Genomic DNA, 22,586 nt, shown 5'->3' with positions numbered 1-22,586 from the left:
AGGAGATGCTGGGAACTCCAGAACTGGTGCCCAGCACACCAGGAGCTTTTATTGGCTGTTCTTATTGATGTTCTCTCTTCCCAGGGCCACCCAGTTATTCCCTCTTAGGGCTGGTTCACTTTCCCAAATATTTAAGCTGTCTGGGGGGGGCTCTTGCATCACCAGAGAGCGCGCGTGGCCCTTGGAGCCAGCTGCGCTGCAGCGAGGCTTGGAAGTAGCTGTGACCTAGGAAAGGCTAAGGGGGATGGCGTGAGGAAGAGAACATCAAGAGTTCCATTACAAGGCTGATTAGAGTTTCCTAACAAAAGCAAAAGTTCCTTAATCATTCTTCAAGGTTAAGAGGTTGGCGCTGTATTCCCGTGTGCCCTGACCTTCTCTAGTTAGCATGCTGTCGGTATTCCACTTCTGAAATATGAATAAGCTATTCATTATCATCACAGCCATTATTCTTCTGCAAGCCACCACAAAGGAAAAAAGTTGCTTCTTTTCACAGGAGACAAGGTCAATCTACTCTATCAGTAGACTAAGCCTGAATAATGCATAAACTGTTTTTCACAGGAGGCTCTCGCAGCTGAGCAGGAGATAAGGAACGCATATCCATAAGGATGGACAGGCAGGAAAGATAATCTCTTGTTTGGAAATATTTTTACAGTGAGGTATTTGCTACATCTGCTGCAGCATCATCTAATTGAGTGGGCTTCTGCAGATAGAAACTCGAGTCTGTTCTCTTTCTACTACAACCCCCTCTCTTTAATAAGGTGGGAGTTGTGGTGCAGCTCATACCTGATGGCGAAGATAGAGGAAGGGGGATTTCAGAGCAGGAAATATTTATTTTATTATTCTTGTATATCAGCAATATCTGTTGTGCCCAGGTGTAGTCAGGTGAAGCTTTCAGAAAAGGTAAAAACTTTCATCAGGCCAGCTGAAGCAGCTTTAAAAAAACCCAGAAGAACTTCTGGGCACAGGAGCCTTTCTGGAAGTTAGAAAAAATGGACCAATTTTGCTGATGTTTCTCCTCAGTCCTGAGGAACCTGAGGAATGGTGCCAAAAAAGCTTCCCTGGTTTTTGCAGCTGTATCACTTCATTCAAAATATTCTCTCACCTCTCCTTTCAAACTGCCTCCATATATCCTTAGGGTATCATGACACAACAACATTACTGTTAATTACATTAACTCGTCTCACATAATGAGAATTAATGAGAGTTCTGCCATTGTGAAAACAGTCAAGAGTGCAGCACAGCACTAAAGACATTCTTAGCATTTTTCTACTTGTTTGATGCTATTTCTATTACATTTATTAACTTAATTGTGGGTCACACAGATGGAGCACGCACACACATACACACAGAGATACCACTTTGCCTCTGGTGATGAAGTTACAACTTCATACAATATGAATATGTGAAGCACAAGGGTTGCAGTTTCCAGGGGTTCACTTTCCTCCTGTTTTCTCTGTTTGTCTGCCTAAAATCCTAATACCAACTTAAACTATTTTTTTATTTTGACAGACATATATTGCCATAAAGCCTCAATCCATTACCAATGGAAATCAAGGACAAGGGTGAATTGACTGAATTACTTAATCCCTCAGTGATTAGCAATGAGTGTACTTGTAAAAGTCTGATGCCACCAGAACTGATGATGTCCTGACATCTCTGCAGTTTGGGATGATGAGTTTGAGGTCAGCAGAAGGTAAAATCCTCGAAGGCCATAGAACTGTAAGCCCACATGAAGGGTTTGTTTAAATCCTCCCCGAAATTCCGCTGTTATCCATATCCTTATCCCACAGCTTACACTCTGCCTAAGTGCTACCCTAAAACCATTAGGAGTGATCTCACAAGCGCTTGTGTAAATGATGAAAAATTGCAATTACTGCCCAGCTGGACGACAATAATAAATCATTTTTTTTTCTTTGAGTGTTTTAGGTCAGATTTGCTAACTCCATTTAACAACTATCTCATGATAAGGCTGCTCAGACTCCAGGAGAGGGAGGGCCGTGGGACGTGTGTGAAAACAACAAGAGCAGCCTGTTTCCACAGTCTTACTCATTTCTGGTTATTCCTGCCCTAATAATGAAACTGCTGGGGGGAAAAAAAGAAGTGATTATGGAATTTCTATGGTGGAGGAGACAGGACAACCAGATTGGTGCAGTCAAAAAAGGGTAGAACCAGTTCTTTAAGGCTTGCCTAGGAAGTTGCTCCAAAAGGAATGCTGCTTTCTGCAGTGCCAGTACCTGAGATTACAAACTCCTGATTTACCTTGAGGGAGGAAATGAAGCAGCAAAATCAAGAGATTTAACCTTGACATAGCCTATGTGAAGTAAAATATTATTTTATATCCACCCATATATTACATCCATCACTTTTCATACTGATACATTTCTTACTAATTGTATTAGTAGAAACTTAAGACAATAACTTAATCTAATTTTTGGGAGTTGAGTAAAACAAATTTCTTTTTTCAGGCCCACAAGAAACCATGAAAATTTTTTTTTAGTTCAGCTGAACTATGTTTAAAAAAAAACGATTTTTAATTTTGTCCATAGAAGAACACGTTCTTCAGACAGTTTTATAAGGATGTGCATAAGAGCATTTACAGGAAATATGTTGTGTTATGTTATCAGCCATGTCTATGTGGGCTGCAATGGATAAGTCAAGAGTTGTGTTCCACGGTCTGGGTGTTCAAACACCCTGATCAAGAAACTTGCTAAATGTCCTTGTGCTCTTGTAATCCTGAAGGTCTTTTCCACAGAAAACAAATACCCTCAGCTGGAGGAGAATAGAGCTGGGTGGTGAGTCTGGACAGAGTCAGAAGTCAGTCAGACCCATTGCAGTTTTACTGTATAACTTGGAAATAGTTTTTTTCTGTTTCCCTTATCTTTTTTTTTTTTTTTTCCCTTATCAACCCTGCCTGTTTGGATAATTATATTCTAAATGAAAAAGAGGATTAGTGCTTTGATCAGCTGTCATTTTATCCCCACCTACAGCATCACAAGCACTATTTTCTCCTAAACCTCACAGGAGTTTTCAGTGACTTGAAGTGACTCAATAAATTCTTGAGGAGGTGTCAGGCCATGCAGGAGGTTTCAATACACTGATTTTTATTTATTATATGCTCGAATGGTTTCTGAACAGAGAGAAAGCCATGCATGGTTACATAAGAACTGAAGCACACGATAAGGAGAGCAGATGTTTCTGTGACCAGGGCTCAGAGCCTAATTGCCAGCTGGCATGTTTTTTCCTTAATCTGTTGGAGATATCGACTTGCCAGGCTGAAATGTACGAGTTCCTCAGAACCCTGGGAATATTGGGTGTGTTGCTCATCACTTCCTGTGGAGTGAAATGCTAATTATAAATGGCATTCCTCGTTATCCCTGAAACACGGCTGGTTTAAATACTCGCTAATCTGAGACCCCAAATCCAGACTCAGGGATGACAATATCCAGGTTTTCCTCCACTGCTGCTACCTGGAGATAGATTCCAGAGGTTAAAGCACTATTTTTTTTTCTGGTCAGGAAAGAAATGCTGTGGCATTGCTGTGGCAGGTCCTTTTTGCTGTACAAACCAGATTTATATATGCCATCATCCCCAGCAGTTTGCTATGGATGCAAAAACAGCATTACTGCTTTGGCTATAAATTCCTCTGGGTTTCAATGTTATAGAAACTTGAGAATGGCGTCTGTACACAACTTGGCCACAGAAAACTCTGCTGAAAAGGTTTAAATGCATATTAGCCTGAGTAGGACAAAGAAAATATTATCCAGCAGCTAGCAGCTGAGATAGGAGCAGAAATTGTGAGAGCCACTGCTGAGGGTGAAATCCTGGACAAAATAACTAAGGCTTTTAGTGCAGGATTAGCAAGCCAGCTTCTTCCCAGCATCTATTATAAATGCATGTCTCAGTGTTTGTTGCTACAAATTATATGCTTAGAGACACTAAACAGCAGTCTGTAATCTGGAACAAAACATAATGTGGAAAAGGACATGCAGAAATGCTGTAAATAGCTGCATGCCAATTTATAGATGTTTATAAGCCTAAAAAATTGCAGCCCGATGCATCATGCTATACACAGGTGTATTGGAATAATTTACTCTCCAAAAAACAGCAGAAATACAGTCATGCCATTCCCCCTCCCCTTATATTTATATCATAACAAAATATTAGTAAAGAATTCACAAAGGTTAATTGAAGATGCCCTGTACATCTTCAGGGAAGGTGGGCAACAGCAATTTCAATTAATTTTGCAGAAACAGACATTTTATGACAGATTTCTCATGCCCAGCAGGGAATTTCTGTACAAAGAGAACACCAAACCAGACCAGGTATCTATCAGGACCTGCAGGCTGCCCTAAGTCAGGCAGAGAAGTGCTTTGGGCACTCACTTGATTAGCAGAGAAGTAAGGGGATTTTGTGGGGGCTCTCTTGCTTAGAGAATTCCAGGCAGGGTTGGAACCCAGTCAGCTCTCAAAGTTTGTGTTTTTGTAAAAAAAAAAGGGGAAAACCCACGCTCACTTCCTTACCCTTCCAGTCCTGATCCTTTCCCCATCCTCTCCCATGACTACCTGGCTGGTCAGGCTGTGGGCTGCCTCCTTTACACCTATTGAATATTTAACCATTTTAGCAAAACCCCAGCAAGGCTCAAAGCGGGAAGGCAAGTGACTGGCCCGAGGGCCAGCAATTAGAGCACTGGTCTGGTATGGCAGAAAGGAGATCGTTGTTCCTAGCCCAGGGAATGTCTAATAATAGTTTATAAAGCAGAGCATTGATCCCAGCTTGGACTGTGAGGGTCAGTGATCCAGATGTGAGAATTCACCATCCAATAGATACAGCGTTCTTATTTCTAAAACTGGAGCAGAGCACAAGCTCCGCTTTATTTCCTGTCAGTCCCTTTATCCTCTCGCACGACGGGTTCCGTAGGAGGTGATTGAACAGCCAGCCGTGGCATCATAAAAAAACATGGAAATCCACACACCCACCAGCTTCACAAGGCTCAGCCCTTCTCTAGAGGACATTCGTCATACTTAACTGGGAGAGATAAATTTTATTATTTCTGTCAGTTCTTTTGCCGAAACCGGGACGTTATTTAAACAGTAGTCTGGGTTTATAATCCTCAGGAAATGGCCAGTTAGGCAATTATGGATGATCATCCTGGCATGCCACATTTCTACATGAAGTAGCCTGGTTATCACTTGCACCTCATACCACTCCATCCTTTCTCTGCTATATCTTTTAACCTAACGAAAAATAAATTTCTATTGATTGAGAAGACTTAGCTGATGCTCTAACATGAAATTCAACATCCTGTACAAGCATTTCATTGATCTGAAAACTCATCTTAAAGCTTTTTTTTAAATTTATTTTATCACTTGGTACTCTTATTCTTGTTTCACTGCATGTGTATTTCCTTCCTGAGTGTTGTGCTCTTTATTTCCATACAGCTCATGTTATTCAAGTAATACAGGAAAGGGAGTAACAATTAAAATTTACAGAAAAAAGTAATAGAAATGGATTGGTCCTAACAGAGAAATCCTGACAGTCCCAATAACTTTCAGGTTTCCTGCAGGGTACACTGCAGGAAAAGTAAAATGCTCAGTGAAGGGGAATAAACGAGTTTGTCTTGGCACAGCACAACTCCATGAGTCACCTTTTCGAGGAAAAAGAAGCGAAACTTTTAGCACATTTAACAACGCAAGTGACTGATTCTTGTACTGGATATAGACACGAATTTGGGGCACTAAAATAGCATTTCCTCTTTCATTTCCTTCACCTTCTGCTCCCTGGGAAGCCTTGTCAAGGCAGCCAGTGACTTTCTTCATTTCGAGGAACATGTGATTCCAATCTCTGAGTGTGCTTATGGAATACTTTCATTTTTGGAGCACCTTTCTGAGAGAAAAGATTCTTTCTCTGGACAGAATCTAAACTTTGGTCCTTCTGTGACTTTTCATTTCTGCAATAATAGAACAGAGCCATAGATGCACAGAACAATTTGGGTTGGAAAGGACCTTAAGACCATCTTGTTCCAACCCACCTGCCAAGGGCAGGGACACCTTCCACTAGACCAGTTGCTCCAAGCACATCCAACCTGGCCTTGAACACTTCTAAAGATGGGACATCTTTTCAGTTTTTCTTGGCAACCTGTGCTCACCATCCTCACAGGAAATATTTTCTTCCACCCCTTGCCCTCTCACTGTATGACCTTGTGAACAGTCCCTCCACCCGTGGTATCCTTCACACCCATTACAGAGGTGCTGAGTCTCGTCCTTGGTCTTCACTTCTGTTGCTTTCTCCTCAAAAACAGCTTTACTCTGGGTTTTAAACAGGAATGTGGTGTCAGTGTGGACAGACATACATCTCCCTCACACTCATCTACCAGCCTGCCTCAGTTCTTTCACCTGTAAAATCCCTGAGACTTCTCACTCTTTTGTATTCCAGTGATGAAATCACCCAGCTGAGTGAAAACACAAATGTCTGCAAGTCCTGGCCTGAGTTCTGTTTTGGGACACTCCTCCTCAGCTCTTTAACTTTAGTTGGAAGACAGGATTCTCCATAAATCTGGCAGGTCCTGGCCTTTTCACAAGGAGGTTTTTCAGAAGTGGGAAGATTTGCCAGGCACAGACAAAAACTGAGGGTGTGATGGCACTGAGTGTGCTGCTAGATCCACCCAAAGGAGAAGTGCAAGGACTGATCAGACCTCCTGAGCCCTGAAACACTGCTGGGAGGGATACAGGAATCAATGGATCACAAAGCTGGTTATTGCCTAGAAAAAAGTTTTAAGCAAGGTAAGTTAGAAACCAAGGAAAGGAAAGAAAACAACATAAGTAACCTTTAATCAGACTATGTCTGGCTCTTCTGAAACCATTGTTGAGTTTCATTTCATTTTCTGGAAAACCCACAAAATGAGGCTGATCAGCAAAAGTAGAACTTTGAAGTTCTTCTGGAAGAGTATTTGAAATCATAAGCAATTTCAAAAAGGAGGGTTAAAGTCTACTTTCACTTCAGTTTGTCATTGAAGAATATGGTTTAATCTGAGCTTGTCATGCCCATCAGGTTTAAAGCCTGCAATTTAGGTGCACCAAGCTGAATTTGGCATTCCTGGAATGACTAGTGTCAAACTAAATGCTTTCATGTTATGTTTGCAGTGTAAATATTAAAAAAAACCCCAAAAACAAACAAAAACCAACAAACAACCCAAACCCAACAGTCAGAATGTTCCCAACCCCATTTGCTGGAGAAACACAAACACAAAAAGGGCACAGAAACCTGCAGATCAAAGAAAATACATGCATTCATCTATTTCCCATCAGCTGCATGCTCTCATCCTTGAGTATTGGGCTGGAAACATAGTGTTTGGGGAGGGGTATTAATTTTCTTAATTTCACATTTTGCTTTATTTTGTATTCATTTACTTCCAAAAGCATCCTATGAAGAAATGAGAGTGGCAGAAGGAGAGCCTGAAAGTCAGTGAGCCACTCCCCTTTTGATTAATGCAGGGATTTGCCTTAAGATACAGGAAGCCAAATTTGAAGTGCACCTTGCAAATTGGGCAGAGCATGGATGGGAAGATGTCTGGAGTGGGGAGACAGGTGCAATTCCATGAGATTGCTTATCAGATTTTCTTCCCAATATGTTGGTCATTTCTCTGTCTCTCCCACTGCTACCACAATCCCGAGATGAGCATTTCAGCAGAGCCCTACATGGACTGAGGGAAAAGGGACTCGACTCTTCACACCAACAGGGAATGGGATTACAAGGGCAGGCCCAGGGTCTGCTGTGAACAGCTGCCATCAAGGATGTGGGCAGTGAAGAGAAATGCTATGGAAGCCTCTGCAAGCTCAGGAATAGCAAAAATGTAAAGACCTACTTGGGTTTGCCAAGTGAGATTCTCATGTTTTGGTATGCATAAGACAGTGGTGAATCCCCTGACCCATCATTTCTCTGGCTACTTTCACTCTGACACTAATGGGACCATGATCCCATTCCTAGACTTTACAGCGAGAGGGAAGCAACAAAAAGGATGGCTGTTCCCCATCTGCAGACACTCATCTCTTTATAATAGCTTCATTCATCTTTCTACAGAGGTCATCTGGTTTGTGCATTTCTTAATATTCCCAGGATTTGGGGGAGGAAGGGACTGAGGGGAAAAAGATTCCATAAGAGAATTCATATTCCATAAAGAACAAGCCTTGTGAGAAGCTGTTGGATGGTTTGACCTTTCAGCCTGTTAACATCTTTAGTTCAAGCCCTGTGCTTGATTTAGATGGTGGTGCTTCCACAGCCCAAGCCTGCCCAATTTGCTCTGTTTCAGTTTAAATTAGCATTTATTATGTCTTCCCTGAGCTATCATATAATGTGCACGTTACTGTTCGTGTTTTACAACAGTTTAGCAAAAAAAAGGAAATAAAAAAATCAGTGTTTACAGTAGGTTAAGAAGCTGTTATTTCCAGTCTATAAATGGTTTAATGCGTGACTGCTCTCTGATTGTTAACTTGCTCTTGAAAATAATTGCATAATCCCCATGTTATTTCACTGCTATTGACAGACCAGGCCATAGATTTTCGTGTTGCCTCCTGTCATACCCATGTCACTTGGGTGACCTTAATCCCATTAAGAACACATTCTGAAGTGTGCTGTAAACACTGTTAAAGTCCCTTTGTAGAGCCAGGTCCCCTCACAGCGCTGCGGTCACGGTCCAGTCTGTCACTGTCGTGTCACCTGGCAGGATTCACTCATCTGGGGCTCTCCCAGGACTCTGTCTGTGTTTTTATTGGGCTAGCACAAGGTCCAGCAATATGTTTGGAGAAGTAATGATGCCTCCAGCCCCTGGGCATGGCCACAGCCCAGCCCACAGGTTAGGGAGCTGCGGCTGGGAGCGGTGTTGATGTTGCTGACCGCTGTGATGGACTATTCCCATCAGAGGCCACTGCAGCTGGATGCAATTTAAAGAAGCCCTGGAGGGGTGCTCTAAACTCACAGTTCCTGCAATTCTGGGGGATAAGGAAAGCAAAAAATCGTGGTTTGAAGCCATATGTTTCTCAGCTGTCCCCCAGCACCCCCCAGCGTGCCAGGCACATCCTCCCCAAGCCACAAGCCAAGCTCTTACACGGAAAACTATTTGGCTAAGCATGGGAAAAGAGCAGTGTACTTGAACTTAGTATACGCTGAGTATAATGTCCAAATCCCCTCCAGCCGTGTCTCTTGACAGTAAAGCAGAGCACGCAGAGGCCACGTGGTCCCTCGTGGGTCCAGGGAAACACAGCTGTACAAAACAAACTTTTATTAATACTGGGTGCCAAGCACTAAGCAGAAGGAAAGTGAGCATTAAAACAGACTGTGTTTATTCAGTTTAGCATAAAAGCAGAGCAGCATTAGGCATGGCAAAAGCTAAACTTTTCAAAGCTCCAGAGCCTCCATGAAGGGGACAAGGCTATTAAAGGCCCCAACTAGCTAGAAGTTAAATGCATGAAAACCAAATTTTTGGCTTTTGGAGATGAAACTTGCTGCTGGCACGAACTGATGAAAAGCAACTCTTAAGTCCCTTGCTGGTACAGAGCAGGTCCCTATCCCAGTGTGCCTGTTCTCCTCTCTGCTGCTCTCCTTTGAAAGGTTTCTGGCTTCTTTATAAAAACAGCTGACAAAGATGCTGCTGCCTGCTTGCACTTTGTATTATTTCTGTAATTATTTGCATTATTAAAGTCTGTGGGTGAATGGTTAGCAGCAGCAAGTTTTTCCTCATCAACTTGGGCTGTCATTTAAAGCTTTCAAAATTAACAGCCTCATTTTCTTCAGCTGAAGCAACAAACAAAAACCCCAGGGCAGAGGAATACTTCCCCTGATAAAAACAGTCTCCACACACACATATTAAAAGCATGTTTCCACACCTTACATTCTAGATTAAAGCTTCACATTAAGTTTATAACCCCACCTGCAAAATTCTTGACCTGTCTTTGATGCTAGATCTGGGGGGAAAAAGGAAGAGGGGAAGGGAAAAGGTTAATAATAGGTTGAATAGATTCATTTCCTTTGTAGATTTGCAACACACTGAATGACCAATACAGTGGAATCCTCCAAATATCCAGGGATGTTGATCTGTTGTTGCATTTCTTCATGTTGCACATTTCATGATGGATATGATATTTGATGTTGAGACAAATAGTCCAAGAGGAATCAAGTATGCAAACTCCTCAGGTACTTTCCAGCTGCTTCATTTTCCTTTTTTTAAATGGGCACATTTTTCTTTCTTTTTTTCAAATGTTCTCGTCCTGTGGAGCTCTGAAGTCTCATGTATAGCTTACTGACATTATTTCTGTAATTCTCTAAATGATTGAACCTTTTTCATTGGGAAAAAAAAAATTACAAAGGGCAAAAGCTGCTTGCTAAGCATCTGCTGACCTGTATTTGGTCAATAAACACTCCCAGGACATAGGCACAATGTTCTTGTGTCTTAAAATGCATGGAGATCAATATCATAGTCTGACAAAATGCAAATAAAAATTGGCTTAATGAATTTATTTTATCTTAGACACATCAGATTTGGCTTGTTGCAGACCTACCATTAGGAAGTAATGGAAAGGATGAGGACATGTGTCACCCAGCACTCATCATTTTGAAAATTCACAAATATATGCTAAGCTGATGTCAAGCTTTGACCAAGTTTCAGCTGAACCAATGCCAATTAATGGGTTTGAGTGGAAGCCATGTAAAACTCAGTGGTTTAGGCTGAATTTGGAGGGTCTCCAAAAACATAACAACGTCTAAACCAGTAATAATTTAAGGAAAGCCGATGGAGTCCCACCCTTGTGAGGCGGAGCATGGAAATCTGACCAAAGGGCGATAAACGTCTACAGGCTAAAAAGCAGAAGGAGACGCCACCCTTCTGCTCCCACAGCCCAAACCTGGGTAGCTCTGCTAGGTAGTTACTGCTTCCATCTGTCAGCAGACTCCTTACTTCTCACTCTCATTCACCTCCACTTCCCCAACAGGAGCTCTGTGGAAAAGTTTTGGGAAGCGTCAGGATAAGATGTGTTCTCACAGGATAAGAGGCGTTCCTGCAGAAATGATGGCGTCATCTCCACGTTTCCTGAGAAATATTGTTAACAGAAGAATATCTCCTGGCCCATTCCAGAGCCCTCTGTGCCTTTTGCCTGTCTCCTGGAAGACAGGGATGATTGCAAAGGAGCTTTTGCCTCCAGCTCACAGCATCCATCTCAGCAGAGCTCCGTAGCAACTAAACATTTGGTGGGACTCTGACAGCCTGTGTCAAACAGGTTATCAGCCTGCATAAGTCTTTTGCATGGAAAGCAGCCACTTTTGGGAAATCATTTCATGACAGGCACTTTCCAGGGAAATACATTGTTTTTGGGGAGTCACATTTGAGTGTATCTAGAGGTACAATCTCTCAATATACAGAACACAAATATAAGCACGTTGAGACAACATCTAATACTGGAGGAACAATTTTAACACAGAATCTGAAAGTACAAACCATTGCTTCAAGCAATGTTCTCTGAACCTTGTAAAGCAAAGACTGAACACACACACAAAAAAGTCTGAAACAACACTGAAAAGGCACACAACAAAATTTATACAGACCAAGTTTTTAAAACCATGATAGATAAGTTTCAGCATTTCAGGTTTTGAATCTAAGTAAAATGCAGAGTTCTTAATTAATTTCATTTAGTATACATGGGTATTTAATTTCATTTAGTTTCATTTCTGTCCAAGGTCTATCTGTTTTGTGGTACAAGGACTTAAGTCTTTGAAGAACTGAAAACCCATGCAAGGTTTGGAGGCTTTTTCCCCCTGAATTTGGAAACACCCTGTAAAAGTAAATCTTCAAGGTATAAACTATCCTACCTATTTTTCTTTTCCCTTTCTCCTTTATTTTAAGGAGAAAAGACCTTAAAGATGACAACTTTATTGCTGACTTAAATTGGAATCCTGGTGACCTTTTCTATCTTCAGATTTTCCTTGACCACTTTGATTATTCAGTTGCACATTCCTTGTGAAAATAATCACACAGCTGGCACCCAGGAGTTCATGGCCAGCAATTGGGCTCAGGTTGCTGTGCAGTGCACAAAACTGAGCTGCAGTTAATCATCTCAGAAATATTACAGGATCAGACAATTCCAAACTGCTGTAGGTGTCAAATATATATGACCATGTCTGCATTTGGCATAATGTAATTGCACTCCAGGAATGTATCTTTTACTGTGTTTTGATTGTTTAATTCTGTTATTCTAAGCTAAAACTTTCCCCACCTCTCATACCAATCCAGCTTTGCATTTTTTATTGGGTGCTATCTGAATAACTGACTAGGGAAAAAAAAATTTGAAAGATTATGTGATTCTTTTTCAGAGCCCTGTGAGCCAGAGATTTTTTTCAATTTTTTTTTATTTTATTTTTGGAAGTATTCGTTTAATTTATTAGTTATGAAAATCCTGAGCTAGATACAGAAGGAAATAAATCCTTCATTGCCTCCCTGGAACATGTGAGGCTGCCCTCTGGACCACCCTCAGCTGCAGCTTGGGTCCAGACTGGGACCAAAACACTTTGGGCACTCCTAGGGACAAGAAAATGCTCTAACAGAGCCCACAGAAGCTTTTTCTCCCGTGCAAATGACTGAGGCTTTGCCCAAGCTCAAAACACAGTAAGATTACATCTCTGCCTGGTATTTATCCTCCAGAACTTTTCCATAACATCCTCCAAAACAGGCACCTCCCATGTGGCCATCTTTCTGTGAGCAACAGAAAGCAAGGGAGGAAGATGGACTAGTGACAGACGAGGAAAAAAAGAAGACAAATCAGCTTTTCACAGATTTCCAGCCTGATCTGTTTGCTGTATTAAATTTCCCTCCTCTGCTATGAGTTGTGAATAATCCAACCTCTGTTTAAAGGGCATCTGGATCCCCATGGAAGCTGATAAGAGTTCCAGCTGGTGCATGGCTCCACACAGCCTGGGAGCTGGGAGAGAAGGAAAATGGGAGGAGAAAAATGAACCAAACGATTTTAGATACCTGTGGAAAAGAATAGTCGCTTTTCCCATTGAGTCATGTATCAATACAGACTCCTTTCCTCAGGGGATGAAATGCTGGAGGAGGAAGAAATGAGGAATCATTTTAATCAGCTATTTTATGCCAACAGCACTCGATCTGAGATGAACATTAGCAAGGGCTTGGCACCCTTTGCAGGTACCCGAGGCACAAGACTGCGCGACATGCCCGAACCACGGAACAGCAGCCTCCTGGCACTCTCCTCTTTGTTATTCCTGATGAGATAATCCCAGAGAGAAAAGAGAGGCCAAGGAGAATTTCCACACCAGGCAGAACCACCCCAGCTCATTCTCCTGGAGCTTAGAGGAAGAATCAGAGCCTGGCTGAGCAGGCTCCCCTGGTTTATGGAGGGGACCTGGAGATCTCCTTCCCAGTGTGTGGGGTAGGAGCTCCTCAGAACCATGCCAAGCACTCTGGCATGCACAGACTTTCACACTGGTTGTGGAAACCTGTCTTCATAAGAAGAGCAGATCTCATAAGGAGCACCAGGGTGCTAGATGTGAGCCAAGTTTCCCTGATGGCCTTTAAGTGAGGTTAAAGATGTAAAGGTGGCCCTCCAACTCAGCCTAAACAATGAAACTAAACAAAACACTGTTTTAATATATCCACAAAATACATCTGTGGTTACTTTATTATTATTATTATTATCATCATCATCATCATCATGCAATACTTTATTCAAAACCTGCTGAAGCATCAGGTTTCAGCCTTCATATTTAAGCAGAAGAAACCGCTCAGGCTATGGGGAAGGAAAAAGCATGTTGTGGACTTGGAAGTGATGGTTTAAGAATTGCAGTCAATGATCTAAGAAGTCTTTTCTGACCTCAACAATTCTGTGATTCCAAGAGAGGACTGGACTTGCAACAAGAGGCACCAGAATCTGTTGCTGGGAATGACTTAAGGATGGTCCCTGTACTCTCTTCTCAGCAACCTAAACACTGCCTACTGTAACCTGGTCAAGTAAAAAAAAAACTGTGGCACTCAGGGAAAGCATGGATCAGGGATGGGCTTTTGCTGTGAAACCTTGTGTGCCATTAGCCCATGAGGAGCAGTATGGAGAAAAACAGCCTATACCTAAGCTACATTACCAGGAAATTCAAAGTCAAAAGCTGTTGGGTCTTAGCGATGGATTAATGGATCAAACACCAAGAGAAAATCTCAGTGATAAATCTATGCTACAACAGCAGTTGCAGTTCCATATCTGAAGATTTAGTTTGCTATAAAAAACCACCATAAAAGCAGTATATCTCCTTGTGTTTAGGCAATAGGTAGTACAGACCAAAGTATAAATATGTCTCAAAAGGTCTAAACGCAGGAAAAAAGAGGGAAAATTATTTGCTATCAGAGCCACACCTTCTAAATATAGTTCAGTGTGCAGAAGAGAGTTTAAACATCTGCCAAACTCTAAATTTAGGAGAGTGCCAGGGCATGTCCCTGCCTGTGCCTCTTGCAAATGTGCACTGTGATGGGATAAGGAGTGCATGGCCAAACAGGAGCTTACAGGGAGCTCTGCAGAGCTGCACTGCAGCGTTATCCTGAGACAGAACCATGCCCTGCTCCTCTGCACTTCCTTACCCAGACAGATACTTCTCCAGCCCAAAACCTTTCCTGGATGGTCTCCAAAGTAAAACTGAGTGCAGTGTGTAAATACCCTACTGACCTGGCTGGGTATTAATGGCTTTTTACATCCCTGTAAGCACATTCATTTCGCTGCAGTGAATTCAAAGCTGCACTGGAGCCTCAGCAACCAGGGGCAAGGTTACAGAAATATTAGCACTCCAACTCATACACAGGGGAGAAGATGAAGGCTCAGGGAGCCTCTGACAGGAATTGTCTCATTAAGCAAGCTTTTAAAATTTCATTCAGCTCTTTTTTATTACTATTATTTTAGTTCAGATGTGCTTTGAGTCAAAGAGGAAAAAAGCCACAATTGAACTGTTTCAAACTACACAGAACACTACACGTGCCATTCGAGATGAAAAGGCAATCCTGTTTAACCAGAATTCATCCATCATTCTCATTCTGTGCAACTAAAGCATTAAAATTATTTCCTTGCCATACAGTCACACTGCTGTGTTAGCCCTTCCTAGTCCTTTGTCTGGGAGGAGATGGATCACACAAATCATGGTCCTCCTCAAAAATAACTCACCAGTGTGTACATTGCTGGGTTATCCTGATCTCCTGCAGGTTTAGATGAGAGAAAGCCCCCACAGAGCTCAGCACATCACATCAAAATGCAATCAGTATGCAATGTACAGTCTATAAAGTGACAGCCAGGTTGTTGCAGAAGCCACACAGCATCATGGTCAATGGTGTATTTTAAACCCCTCTCCCCCATGAGCAGAATTGGTGCCCATGAGAGCAGGGTGTCCTAGGTGTGATCACACTTCATGGTTTCATAAGGCATGTGCTGTTTTTAGCTTGGTTCCTCCTTCATTCCTCTTGTACACACTGCCTGTTGTTCTGCTGCTCCGCATCCTCCAGGTGACTTTGAGGCTGAAATGTGTTGATGACAGCTGGGCTGGCTTTAAACCCACCTTGTCCCACCTCACCTGAGCTACAACAGACACTGACAGCCCGTGGTCATGGGCAGAAAATGGGAATGGTTCAAAACCACTTCTCCCCTAAAGCATAAAGGAGAGGCTAGGAGGGAAAAGAGCTCATTAAGATGAAACACCACATTGAGAGCAATGTAAGTTAAATGTGGCATTGATGTGGGTAAGGAGAAAGGCAGACTGCTGCTGCAGGAACATTTATTGTCCTGAAAAGAGGCAGAAAGGTGCAGTAGCAGTGTGATAGCTGCGTGGAAGGTGTTGTCTCCTTGGTACACTCTTTCTCCCCCAGCCCCTGGCAGGTGCAGGTGTGTAGGAGTTATCCCATCTAGCACAGACAGCTGGGCATGACCCTGGAAAAAGCAAGGGACCTGTGGCATCACAGTGTTAACAAACCCAAATTATCAAACAGCTTCTAGAACACCTGTCTGGCTCTTTTTCCTTTTCCTCACATCCTTTACCAGGCCTAGTCCACCACACTGGAGGGGCTGTGCCCAGTCTGCTACTGAGCATTCCAGAGGGATCAGTCCTTTTCCCTGCACAACCAAGGAGCCAGACTAGGAGTAGTCTCCTCCATCCATCCATCCATCCATCCATCCATCCATCCATCCATCCATCCATCCATCCATCCATCCATCCATCCATCCATCCACAGGAGATCCAGACTGAAGGAGTAATGCTAATTATGGCCCCCCAAAAAAAGCATTTAGGCATAAACTTTGTTGTTCAAGTCCTCACTTGTCATCTGCTCTTGAAAAGGGGACTCATCAGACACAAGTGCACTTTTTTAGAAATGCACAAAAGTGAAACCTTCAAAGACTTTTGATGTAACATCATCTCTTTGCTGTAAATCACCTCTTATGAAAATGAGCTACTAATTACATTTGCAACTTTACTCTACAAAATGACAAACATCTTGCCAATTTTGCATAACCTATCTTTTGGCAAATATGCTTCTTTTTTTGAACAGAGCTTCTGGAGAAACTGGGAATGAGAACACCTCCCCAAGCCCCATTGTCTCATCCCCCAGCATCAATATCTCGGGATGCAGAGACAGGAGCAGGCTGTGAGCTGGCTTAGCACTTTATTGCCCTTCAAAATATAGCTGGGCTGCCTTAAATTATGCCAAAAACACTGATTCCCAGAGAAAAAAATATGACCAAGGCTTATGGGGCTACACAGAAGCTTCATCTACATCCTTTGCTTCTGCACCTTTCCATGAAGAAGGGAGGATGGGTGCAGAGGCTGGCTCAGAGCCTCCTGTGTATTCATCCCCTTGTCAGAGAGAGACTCAGCTGGCCCTGGCAGAGCTCCTGCAGCGTCTTGGTGCTGCCCAGGTGTGCAGAGCAGGCTCCATGGGGCTGCAGGTGGGGTTGGCTACGAGCTCACACGGACCTGATCTCTTGCTGTTGGTAGAACATAATTTCTGTGGCTCTGCACGTGCTTGGGTTTTATTTTGTGTGCAGTAACAAGGGCTCTTCTGGAGTTCAAGGGGTAAGAATTTATAGCAGTGCATTAAAACATCGATGTTCAAGCAGTCAGAGCTGCCCTTGCTGAAGGGCTCCCAGCTCTGTAATACACAGATTGCCCAAATGGTGGTTCCTCAGCCCTCCGCTGTGCCCCCACCCCTCCCAGCTATACCATGATGCAAGAAAGGTTTGGAGTGCCTTGGTGGAACGCTAACAGCTCTATTCCTAGATGCTCTGTGGCTTTACTACATGTATTCATTGTTAACTTTCAACATCGGCTTATTATAGAGAAAGTGGATGTCTTGAGGGCTAAATTTGGAATTGCTGAAGCAAGAAAATTCTAAAATTGCAATTGCAGCCTACTGAAACATTGGATTTGCTGTCTAATTAAAATTTCTCATATAAACTTGAGCTACTTCAGCACGCAGAGCATTTTCCCTCTCTCTGCTTAATGTTTATACATTCAGCCTCTGCAGAAGATTAATAAAGTTTCCCTTTAGGAGACCACCCCATTTTAATTGCAGCATGGTCTTTTTCAGCTGCTGTCTGTGTCGCCAGAAGGGTTTGGGTGTTTCCATCTCCAAGTGACATAAATTTTCTGTAGTGCATAGGATTAGGAGGTTTATATATATTAAGGAGTTTATATATATTAAGGAGTTTATGCACATTAAGGAATTTATGCTATGTAAATGTGTGTGTTGTATGAGTTTATATATATATATATATATATTTGCATTTATAGCTGTATACACACATACAGATGTATGCAGAATTCGTATTATTTATAACTAATATGAAGACCACACCTGGGCAGTAGAGAAACAGCTTTTTTCTTTTCTTTTTTTTTTTTTTCCTGTCCAGAAGGGGGTTTGTACCTACTATGAATTCACTCCATGTGTGCAGATGGATCTTCTTCTGCAACAACAACAAAAAAATGGCACGCTTCTCTCTCTGATAGTGATGCCACAACTGTGGTTCACATCTGAACCATTTATATATATGAATATATTCGATCTTGTCTTCTGTCGCCGGTGTCAGACCTTAGCTTGCCCTTCCCCCTCCCCTTTCAGGTTGCCTCAGTGGTGATTATTGCCATTAAAAATGGCAGTGTGAGGCTGTGTGAGGCAGCACGAGAGCAGGCAGAATTAAAGGGCTTAATGAACTGCCCGTGCCACCGAGGGCTGCCTTCGCTGCGGCGGGAAGCGAGGGCTCCAGGAGATCAATTAAAACATTCCCGCTGCAGAAAAATCATAGGAAGGGTGTTTTAAGTGAGGAAGGGGAATATCTGAGGGGAATATACGGCTCCAGGCTTTGGTCTGGAGGAGCAAAATGAAATAGGCGAGTAGTTTTGCAGATATCTGCAGCTGTCGATTAGGGATGCGCACCAAGGCCATCCGGTATCGGCTGAAGCAGCGGAATGAAGTCGACATCGTTTCTAAATATATTATCTTCCTTCAGTAATGCATAGCCACAAAAAAAAATATGATGAGGTTTTAGAAATAGGAACTGCATAAGGACTCCAAGGGCATTGTGCAAATTGGAATAGTGAATCCTCTGGCTATTATTTGAGCCGCTCTGGAGTTCAAGCAGCCGAAAGCTGATGAACTGCACCAGTCCTGTCACAATACAGCTCTGTCCGTAGCTGATACATGTCCTCCTTCCCAAAAACTCCTGGAGAGTGGCATTTTATAGCTAGGCCTGCAACAGTGATTTCAGCATTTCATTTCTGTATTCAGAAACACATTATGGAACCATGGAATGGTTTGGGTTGAAAGGGATCTTAAAGACCATCTCATTCCACCCCCCTGCCATGGGCAGGGAACCTTCCACTGGACCAGGCTGCTCAAAGCCCCATCCAACCTGGCCTTGAACACTTCCAGGGATGGAGCATCCTGAGCTTCTCTGGGCAGCCTGTTCCAGTGCCTCACACCCCTCATTCACATGTATCTCATACATCCTCTGGGGACACTGCTAGTATTCTGTGAACTGTAAGGTTTGTGAGGCAGAGTCCTGCTGTCAGTTTGTTTATCTGTCATTAACTGGCACCCTGGCAGTTATGGAAGTGTTCCTGGAGGTGACTCGGAGAAATGTTTGTCTCCAGCAATCCCTGCTGAACTCTGACTGCTCAGGAGAAGCTGTGGAATTTTATGTTGGTTCCCAACCCGTGACAGGGGATGACAACTTTTTTGGGTCCTAATCCCAGTCTGGACAGGAGGACATTTCTGACACATTCTATGCTCAGTCTGAGATCTAGAAATGCTTGTGTAGATAGTCTGGGACATCATTCTCTGGCCACTAGAAAATCTCCACTGCCCAGGTTTCCTAACAAAGCAAAGGAGACTTGCTCTGCCTCAACCTCAATTTACTAAAGCTTATCCTGAGCTGGTAAGTACAAAATTGCCCTTTTACCAGAGAGAAGACAGTGAAAAACACCAGCATGATTGTTTTCATAAATAATGAAAGCAAAATCTCCACCACGCACTCAGCAGTGAACTGTTTTTATCTGAAAGAGAGGAAGATTTGGTTGGTGAATTCATTGCTATAGGAGACCTATACAGCCTGTCAGAGACACAAATAAAAACGCAGCCAGAACACACAGGAGGCAAGGCAGAGGAAACAGAGAAAAGAAAAACCAGAGCCAGTTATTTTTAACTGCCATTAATATTACAAGAGAGACTGTGACAAAGGGAGCAGCTTCAGAATTCAGAGTAGTGTTCTCTTTAATGCCAGTAAAATAATATCTAATGAGAGATGTCATATCAAGAATAACACAAAATGAAGGCGAGGACAGATATTTTACTAAGAAAACCACAGCACCAATTATATATAAAAGAATATTATTGTGAGACTATGAATAAAATCTTGATTTAATACAAATAACAGAAATTCCTGTACTTCACATTTCAGTCTCTTAGTTGCAGAACTCTTAGAACAGAACTCTTCAGTTCAGTTCTACAAGAGCATAAACATTTCCAAGAAGAAGAGGTGGTTTACTAAGAAAGACAAGCCACAGAGCATTTATTTCTCAGCTCCAAAACAGACTCATTTACTTCATACCGCTGATTGGGATGACAACTCACAGAATCAAAGATGCTTTACAAAATGTTTGCAAAGAATAAAAAGAGAACACGACTCCCCACATCTTCAAACTCTGATAAAGAGGCTGTTCAAAAATTCAGATGCTAATTTGAATAAGTGGCATCAAAACCACCTGCTTATGTTTACTTTCTGTGTGTGTGGAGAGACGAAAAACGTAACCAGGATCATGTCATCTGAACATAATTTCAAAGCCCCAGATGTCCCTGGAAAATGCTACCAACTGGAGTCTGGCAAGCAATTCACCCAGAGAAGTTAAGACATAAATGGTGTCCCTTTCCCTGCTTTGTGTGCTTTCTATCATGCAATTTAACAACTTTCTTGTGGAAAGGAGTAAGACAGAGAGGAGAATCCAAAATTTACTGGTGGTGTAAGCATTTCCTAAAAATTTCCACTAGAAGCTGTGTATTTCTCCGAGTTCAATCAAAGTTGATCCATCAACCTATTCATCCATCTTCCTATCTGTCATAAAACAGCATTTGATAACAGAAGCATCTGCTATTCCTTTCTTTCCAGCTACCGTTCCTGAGAGATTATCCTCCCAACGGGCTTTTCTTCCCAAACACTTATGATAAAAAAATTTAATTAATATCCAGACTAGACCACAGGAAAAAGTCTAGTTTTAGATTATCACAGTTACCTAACTCATGTATTAGCCAGTCTGTAAAGAAGCAAATACTCACAGTAGATTTGCTCACGAGCCATCTATTGATGAAAAGATCGTGATAGACAACTGCGAATATTAATTTACAGATTATCTGTGAACACACAGACAAGACTAATTAAAGATGCTTATCTCCTGAATTACTTGCTCATCTCTGGTAATTCCTGTTCTTACTGTCAAACAAAACAGTTGTACAGACAACTTCCTAATTTCAGGCCACTCCACTGAAAAAAATTACCAACCAGTGGTGTACGGCATGAAAACCACAGTGCCTTATAAATACAGCACTTTTAAAATAAGAGCAAAACAAATGCTTCTGAATGAAGTAGTCCCTCCCCCTGGCTCTCATTTCTGAGGTGAATTAGCATTTATTAGCACATGCATTTGTGGTGGCCACTCAGTTAGATCAGGAAACTGGTCTGGATTAAAACAGACCTTGACAAGAAAAACAAAGTTTCAGCATGGATTTTAAGGATTATCTCCATTTCTCCTGGATGAGGCACTTCAGTCTCTTGAAGAGCACAAGCGTATCTACTTGAAAGGAAGAAAATTTCTAATTTTTATTCCGAAATAAAAGAAAGGAAACTACTTAAATCTCTTGCAGAGAAGAGTTATTATTTTTCAGCTAAAGCATGCTCAGGTTTCAATAGCTGATATTTTTTTTTCCTTCCATAGCTTTGTAAACCTGAAACTCCAGCAGACTCCAGTTTCCTAAGGAAATGACCAACAAGGAGGAATCCCCTGGACAGATGAGCCCTTCCTACATTATCTCAGCTCTGCTCCAGTGGAGGGAAACAGCCAGAGAGAAGAGGTTACAGCTCAACCTCTACCAGAACAGTTCAGTTCTACAAGAGCATAAACATAATAAGTCCAGAATTATCCCAAAGGCCATCCCAGACTCCAGACATTCCTGATGTAAGAAAAGCAAGTAGGTGGCCATCAGACACCTCTCCCTTTTTGCTCAGGAGGAGTTTAATTATTCCTATGGAAGCACTCTAAGTTCTGAAGCAACGATCCCATAAATGGGAAACACTGAAGTGAAAATAAACCATAATTGTGTTTTTGTTTAAAATCCTGATTCCTAGCAAGGCTGTGAATAACATCAAAGAAATCAGTAAGGACAGAGCACTGATTCCTAAGCAACAAACCATTTCTATGTAGTATTAGTTTCTGTGAATTTCTTCATCTGGACAGACTTAAGGGTGACTTGTCTTTTCTAATTTTTTCTCATGTGGGATCTAGATTTAATATGCTTTGAAATATAAATAGTAATGAGGTCATAAAAGATGCAGAAATGAATGGGAGTCAGAGAAGGAAGAGGATTCAGGGGGATGAAAAAGTTGGTCATTTCAAAATGACATGGAGTAATAGGCCCCTAAAAAGAAGAAACACCGTGACAATCCCAGTAGTTTGTAGTTAAAAATTCCTGTCATAGAAGGCAGTTGATGAAAATGGAGCTCAGCACAAGGCAAAAAACATTGCAGAGAATAATTCAAGGCAATGTGAGGCAGAACAGAACTTTTAGCTTGTGGACTCCGTGCCTCAGCACTGGAGGGTTGTGCCTGTTGTTCTCTCAGTGCCTTTTTATTTTCTGTTTGTGCCCATTTTAAGCCTCCCCAAGGCACAATCCCTTCTGGGCATTTTCTGTGTTCAACTAAAGTTTCCCAATAGGAAATGCTCATTTCTGCACAGATAAATTGGGGAAAATTCAGCTTGCTAGCCCTAAATATATTCCACTGCTCTATCTGGAGTATTCC

The sequence above is a fragment of the Parus major genome, chromosome 4, assembly GCF_001522545.3.
Source record: "Parus major isolate Abel chromosome 4, Parus_major1.1, whole genome shotgun sequence".
Lineage (NCBI taxonomy): Eukaryota > Metazoa > Chordata > Aves > Passeriformes > Paridae > Parus > Parus major.
The sequence above is the reverse complement of the archived record's forward strand: the minus strand, read 5'-3'. Positions refer to the sequence as shown.